Here is a 7,641-nt window from a genome sequence, read left to right on the forward strand (position 1 = left end):
ACAATCACACCCCCATTCATACCCACTGGTTAGACACTCCCCCCATACACTCATACACATACACTCCTGCATACTGCTCACATGCACACTCACCTGCGCTGTTCAGATACACACACACACACACTGCTCAGACACAAACACTCTTGGACACTGCTCTCTCTCTCTCTCTCTCTCACACACACACGGCAGGGGGCAGGACGCAGCCCCAGGAGAGATAATGCCAAGCCCCAGCCAGTCCCTACTCCTCCCCCCGTGTCCCCTCCAGCCCTCACCCTTCCCCCTGGCCCTGGGGCTCAGGTGCAGCTGGGGAGGGAGGGGGCAGAACTGTGATCCAAGAATCTGCTGGGCACAGGCCAAGCGTGCCCCTGCCCTGGCTGGGTCACTGCCCCTCTTGATGCCCAGGGATCTGATCAGGGACCCTGGGCAGGGACTAGCTTGGGGTTGTGGTTATGGGGTATCCAGGGCACCCAGGTTAAACCTGTAATGGGGTGGATTCACTGGGGCACCTGGGTAAGGACTCCTGGATTTGAACCTGGCTCTGGGAAGTGTGTGGATCTCATGGATTAGAGCTCAGGGAGGCTGAAAGCCAGGACTCCTGGGTTCCTTTTCCATTCTTGGGGAAACACTGGGTTGAGGATCACAGAGGCAGGTGCACCAAGCACTGGGGCTGTGAGGTTCACATTGTCTCAGGACCCTGCCCTGTGCCCGCTTCCCCCCCAAACTCACTGTCCCACCCTGCATCTCTGGTCCCCAGAGTGGGAGGGGCTGCTGCACCCCAACTGCCCGATAGGGCTCTATATAATGACACCCAAAGGGGAAGGAGACAGAGATACTCAGCTCTGCCTGCAGCTGGATTCATTTCTGACGGGAGCCCCAGGACTTGGGTGAGCTGAGAACAGACCCAGCTAGGGGGGAAATGCAGAGGGAGGGGCACTGCAGATTGACCCCAGGGGGCTGGGAGCAGAATCTGGCCCTGATCACATTGCACTTAGGCGGTGACTCCGCATTGGCCCTGGGTACTGAGACCAGAAACTTGACAAGAGAATGAGAGGAACACTGGGGGACATCTAGAGTCAGGACTCCTGAGTTCTCACCCCAGCTCTGGGAGGGGAGTGGTGTCTAGTGGTCAGAGGAGGGGGGCTGGGACTGGGAGTCGGGGCACTGGACACATTACAGACAAAGCAGTAACGCTGACAGTTCGATTCCTGGCCGGCTGCTCTGCTCGTCATGTGTCTCCACTGGGTCTAGGAGCCCTGGGGTTCATTCCCTGTTTCTTAGGATGCAGATTTCCAAGCTCCCCACCAGATGCAGGCCAAACCCTGGGGTGTGTCCATGGGCACACTGGGCACCCCAGAGGGAGCTGAAGACCCCCAATGTTGACTTCACTCTGCTCAGTTTCCGCACCTGTAATGGGGGGAGAAGAACCCTTTTCTTCCCTGCTCCCTGATCAGCATGAGCTCTGCCTGCATTTCACTCTGTTTCTGGGACACTCCAAGCAGAAAGGGGCCCTGATCTCGGTCGGGGTCTGTGCAGCGCCCGGCACAATGGGGGCCCTGATCTCGGTCGGGGTCTGTGCAGCGCCCGGCACAATGGGGGCTCTGATCTCGGTCGGGGTCTGTGCAGCGCCCGGCACAATGGGGGCTCTGATCTCGGTCGGGGTCTGTGCAGCGCCCGGCACAACGGGGGCCCTGATCTCGGTTGGGGTCTCTGTAGCACCTGGCACAATGGGGTCCTGATCTTGGTCAGTTTATTCAGGCTTTAGAGGTAGAATCATTTGGCAAGGGAGGGTTTGGGGTTCCATGGAGAAGGCAAATCCCCATCCTGCGCTGTCTCCATCTATCTCCCTCCCCACACCCCACCTCAGGTCGATCCAGTGACAGACGCGGCCATGGCCCCGACAGGATCCTGCCCCTTGCTCTTCCTGCCCCTCATCCTGCTGGCCGCCTACCTGGCCCAGAACATCATACTACCCGACAGCTACGAGCGGTTTGTGAGCGAACACGTTGATTTCCCCAAGACCAGACCCCCAGTGGCCAGAGCTACTGCAACGTCATGATGCGGCACCTCAGCCTGACCCACCCTGGCTGCAGACCCAGCAACACCTTCATCCACGCCCCCACCAGACAGGTCTGAGCCATTTGCAGCGGCACAGGGAGCTGCGTGTACCTCGCATACAACCAATGCGACAGCAACACAGGCTTCCGCCTCACCACATGCCAGCTGGTGTTCAGTCCCCACCGCCCACCGCGCTGTATCTACAGGGAAATACCCCAGACCCACAGGATCAGCATGGCCTGTAACCAGCAGGAGCAGCCCGTGCACATCATCAGAATCCTGTAGATCTCAGGTGCTAGAAATGGGCTGGGAGCAGGGGTGCCCCTGCTCCCCCTTTCACTGCTGGTAGCCTCCATCACTGGGAGCTCTCCTATCCCGTCCCTGCCCCTCCTGCGCTACACCCGCCATAAGTCTCCACAGGGACATGCAGCGTCTCCCTTTATCCCGCAGGCCGGCAGCCTGTGGGGGGATTTACCACACTGGGCGTCCAGTTCCCATCCACACAAGTGAAAATCCAGGTACCCAGCCCCCCGGCTGGTACTGAGCGCCTCAGCCTAAGCCCAGCACCCGCCTTGCTGGGTGCCCATCGTTCAGTACAGCCAGACCCCTTCCCCCATTGGGTATTGGGGGCAGGTTGTGGGGAGAAGATTGTCCCAGGCGGGGCCTTGGAAGCTGTCACTGAGTTTTCTTTCCTTGCTGCTTCTTGCAATAAAACACTTTCCTGCCAATGCAGAATGAGTCAGTTTGGGGGGCTGGGGCATTTTCAGGCTCTCAATGGGGCCTATTTGCTCTGCTAAGCCTGATGCTGAGTTGTGGGGTGTGAAGTGAAGGAAAAGCTCCAGGAAGAAACAAAACCCACAAAGGGAGGGGTGTCCTGTTCTGGGTATGGACAATGGGGTCAGGAGATGACACGGGGGGACTGAGACAGACCCTAATCCTTCCCCAAGGAGACAAACCTCAGCTTGGCCTGTCTCTGAAAGGAGGCTCCCAGCCAGCCTGGCTGGACATCGCTGCAAAGGCTGTGGATGGGAAACTTCCTTAGCCAGGAACGTGTCCTCTTAGCTCACTCTCAGCTCTACCAGGTGGGGACTGCACCCAGTGGGCATCCTGCCCTGACATTTCCCATCACCTCCCTCAGCTCTTATGCGCCTTGGGTGGAAAATTTTCCCTCCTAAAGTCAGACACCCCCCAGCCCTGTCCCTTCACTGACTTCCCCATGGGCCTCGGGATTGTGAAACTTCTCCTGTGTGTGCAGGGTTTCCCCTCCCCCCGTCCCAGGGAGAGCAGCCTGCCACAGACCACAGGGAGGGATCCAGCAATGGCCCAACAACCAACTGACACCCAGGGAGCTAGTGGGGCTGGGCAGCGCAGGACGGGCCTTCGGACCTCGCTCCCTGCCCAGGATGGGCTGGGGCCAGTCCAGGCTGACGGGGTCGTGGGCAGCCCCTGTAGAACCAGATCTGGGCCTTCCCTGGGACTGTGGGGGTGTCAAAGCCCCGAGCCCATGAGCACAGAGGACACTGCAGGGGGACTGGGACAGGAGCCGGTGCAGATAGGGCCTGGCAGGGCCCCATAGTCAGTGTCAGTAGAGAGGGGTGGCTGGGAACTGGCCCCTAGAGCCAGCCCCTCCCCAGTCGTTATCTGCGGGGTCCGGGCTGGGAAAAGACAGAGAAGAAATCCACAATCAGACTAGACAGTGTATCCAGCCACCCCAGCCTGCCCCAGATGCCCCTGGGCCAAGCCAGCCTGGCCTGCTCCGTATCCCCTTGGGCCAAGCCAGCCCGGCCTGTCCTAGATCCCCCTCAGCCCAGCCAGCCCGGCCTACCCCAGATCGCCCTGCGCCCAGCCAGCCCAGCCTGTCCCAGATCCCCCTGGGCCAAGCCTGGCCTCCCCTACTATAACAGGACACATCAGGGGATCAGATGGCGACAAGATCGCTGGTGAGAAAGCCCGAGATCAGCCAGACACAGGGACAAATGCACCCCAGGTACAGAGTGACATAAATACGCTGACAAAACACCCATACACACACGCGCACACACACGTGCACTTTGCACACACACAAACACACAATTTATTTCAGTTCAGTGACACTGCACAGGCTTGGCAGTCGGGCAGAGAATACCCTGGCCTGGAGGAGAGCCAGCCCTGGGTGAGGCGTCACAGGCAGCCAGGGACCATCCCGGATGTGGCTACTCACTGTGCTGGGGGGGTTGTGTCTGGTCAGCTCTGTAACACTCCCCTGGCACCACAAACTCTCCAGCGGTTGTGTTACACACCCAGAGACACTCTCAGGCACAGACACACACACTCATGCACACCCATACACACTGCTCATGCACACATTCCTGCACACTGTTCACTCACTCACACACAAACACACACTCTGCAGAGGGCAGGACACAGACCCAGGAGACAGGACACCAAGCCCCAGCCAGGTCCCGTCCCGCCCATGTCCCCTCCAGCCCTTGCCCTTCCCCCTGGCCCTGGGGTTCAGGTGCAGCTAGGGGGCGGGGGGAGGACTGTTATCCAAGAATCTGCTGGGAACAGGCCAGGCCTGCCTCTCCCCTGGATGGGTTGCTGCCCCTCTTGATGACCTGATCAGGAAACCTGGGGAGGGACTGGGTGGGGGTTGTGGTTATGGGTACCGAGGGCACCCAGGTTATACCTGTTACAGGGTAGATTCACTGGGGCACCTGAGTAAGGACACCTGGGTTCAAACCAGGCTCTGGGAGGGGAGTGGGGTCTCATGGGTTAGAGCTCAGGCAGGCTGGAAGCCAGAACTCCAGGGTTCCATTTCCATTCTTGGGGAAACATTGGGTTGAGGATACCAGGGGCAGGTGCACCAGGTACAGGGGATGTGGGGTTCTCAGTGTCTCAGGACCCTGCCCTGTGCCTGCTTCCCCCCTAACTCCCTGCCACACCCAGCACTTCTGGGCCCCTCAGTGGGAGGAGCTGCCCCCTCCTCCCGAACTGCCTGGTCAGGCTTTATATAAGGGGCCTGGAGGAGGGAAGGAGAATTAGAAACTTTCAGCTCAGCTGGCAACTGGATCCATCTCTGACGGGAGCCCCAGGACTCAGGTGAGCTGAGAACAGACCCTAGCCAGGCAAGAAATGCAGGGGGAGTGGGGGTGACTCTGCATTGACCCTGGGGACTGAGATCAGAAACTTGGCAAGAGAGTGAGAGGAACATGGGGGGCATGTGGAGTCAGGACTCCTGGGTTCTTGCCCCAGCTCTGGGAGGCGAGTGGCATCTAGTGGTCAGAGGAAGGGTGGCTGGGACTGGGAGTCAGGACAATGGACACATTACAGACAAAGCAGTAACACTGAGTTCAGTTCCTGGTCAGCTGCTCTGCTCGTCGTGTGTCTCCACTGGGTCTAGAAGCCCTGGGTTCATTCCCTGTTCCTTAGGTTGTGGATTTCCAAGGGCCCCCCGGAGTCTACAGGCCAAACCCTGGGGTGTGTCCATGGGAGTTGGGTGCCCCAGAGAGAGCTGAAGACTCCAACATTAACTTTTCTCTGCTCAGTTTCCACAACTGTAACTGGCGAAGAAGAACCCTTTCCTTCCCTGCTTCCAGTGCAGCATGAGCTCTGCCTGCATTTCCTTCTCTGTCTGTGACACTGCAAGCAGAAAGGGGCCCTGATCTCGGTCGGGATCTGGGCAGAGCCTGGCACAATGGGGCCCTGATCTCGGTCGGGGTCTGTGCAGGGCCTGCCAGAGTGTGGCCCTGATCTCAGTTGGTGTCTGAAGTGCCTGGCACGTAAGAATATAAGAACAGCCATACTGGGTCAGACCAAAGGTCCATCTAGTCCAGTATCCAGTCATCTGACAGTGTCCAATGCCAGGTGCCCCAGAGGGAATGAACAGAGCAGGTAATCATCAAGTGATCCATCCCCTGTCACCCATTCCCAGCTTCTGGCAAACAGAGGCTAGGGACACCACCCTGCCCATCCTAGCTAATAGCCACTGATGGACTTATCCTCCATGAATTTTAGTTCTTTTCTGAACCCTGTTATAGTCTTGGGCTTCACAACATCCCCTGGCAAGGAGTTCCACAGGTTGACTGTACATTGTGTAAAAAAATACTTCCTTTTGTTTGTGACTTATTACTGTTTAATTTATCAATTTGTTCCAAAACCTTCTCTAATGACACCTCAATCTGGGATAGTTCCTCAGATTTAAGCAACAGAGGGTCCTGTGGCACCTTTGAGACTAACAGAAGTACTGGGAGCATAAGCTTTCGTGGGTAAGAACCTCACTTCTTCAGACTTGCATCTGAAGAAGTGAGGTTCTTACCCACGAAAGCTTATGCTCCCAGTACTTCTGTTAGTCTCAAAGGTGCCACAGGACCCTCTGTTGCTTAAATCTGAGGAACTATCCCAGATTGAGGTGTCATTAGAGAAGGTTTTGGAACAAATTGATAAATTAAACAGTAATAAGTCACAAACAAAAGGAAGTATTTTTTTACACAATGTACAGTCAACCTGTGGAACTCCTTGCCAGGGGATGTTGTGAAGCCCAAGACTATAACAGGGTTCAGAAAAGAACTAAAATTCATGGAGGATAAGTCCATCAGTGGCTATTAGCTAGGATGGGCAGGGTGGTGTCCCTAGCCTCTGTTTGCCAGAAGCTGGGAATGGGTGACAGGGGATGGATCACTTGATGATTACCTGCTCTGTTCATTCCCTCTGGGGCACCTGGCATTGGACACTGTCAGATGACTGGATACTGGACTAGATGGACCTTTGGTCTGACCCAGTATGGCTGTTCTTATATTCTTACGTGCCAGGCACTTCAGACACCAACTGAGATCAGGGCCACACTCTGGCAGGCCCTGCACAGACCCCGACCGAGATCAGGGCCCCATTGTGCCAGGCTCTGCCCAGATCCCGACCGAGATCAGGGCCCCTTTCTGCTTGCAGTGTCACAGACAGAGAAGGAAATGCAGGCAGAGCTCATGCTGCACTGGAAGCAGGGAAGGAAAGGGTTCTTCTTCGCCAGTTACAGTTGTGGAAACTGAGCAGAGAAAAGTTAATGTTGGAGTCTTCAGCTCTCTCTGGGGCACCCAACTCCCATGGACACACCCCAGGGTTTGGCCTGTAGACTCCGGGGGGCCCTTGGAAATCCACAACCTAAGGAACAGGGAATGAACCCAGGGCTTCTAGACCCAGTGGAGACACACGACGAGCAGAGCAGCTGACCAGGAACTGAACTCAGTGTTACTGCTTTGTCTGTAATGTGTCCATTGTCCTGACTCCCAGTCCCAGCCACCCTTCCTCTGACCACTAGATGCCACTCGCCTCCCAGAGCTGGGGCAAGAACCCAGGAGTCCTGACTCCACATGCCCCCCATGTTCCTCTCACTCTCTTGCCAAGTTTCTGATCTCAGTCCCCAGGGTCAATGCAGAGTCACCCCCACTCCCCCTGCATTTCTTGCCTGGCTAGGGTCTGTTCTCAGCTCACCTGAGTCCTGGGGCTCCCGTCAGAGATGGATCCAGTTGCCAGCTGAGCTGAAAGTTTCTAATTCTCCTTCCCTCCTCCAGGCCCCTTATATAAAGCCTGACCAGGCAGTTCGGGAGGAGGGGG

At 57.0% G+C, this 7,641-nt stretch overlaps 1 pseudogene; it reads left to right on the top strand.

Moving 5' to 3' along the window:
* The first annotated feature begins 3,977 nt into the window (after window positions 1-3,977).
* LOC117885376 overlaps window positions 3,978-7,641 on the top strand; it is a 23,027-nt pseudogene continuing 19,363 nt past the window's right edge.

This window comes from Trachemys scripta, chromosome 12 (assembly GCF_013100865.1).
Source record: "Trachemys scripta elegans isolate TJP31775 chromosome 12, CAS_Tse_1.0, whole genome shotgun sequence".
In the NCBI taxonomy this organism is placed as follows: Eukaryota; Metazoa; Chordata; order Testudines; family Emydidae; genus Trachemys; species Trachemys scripta.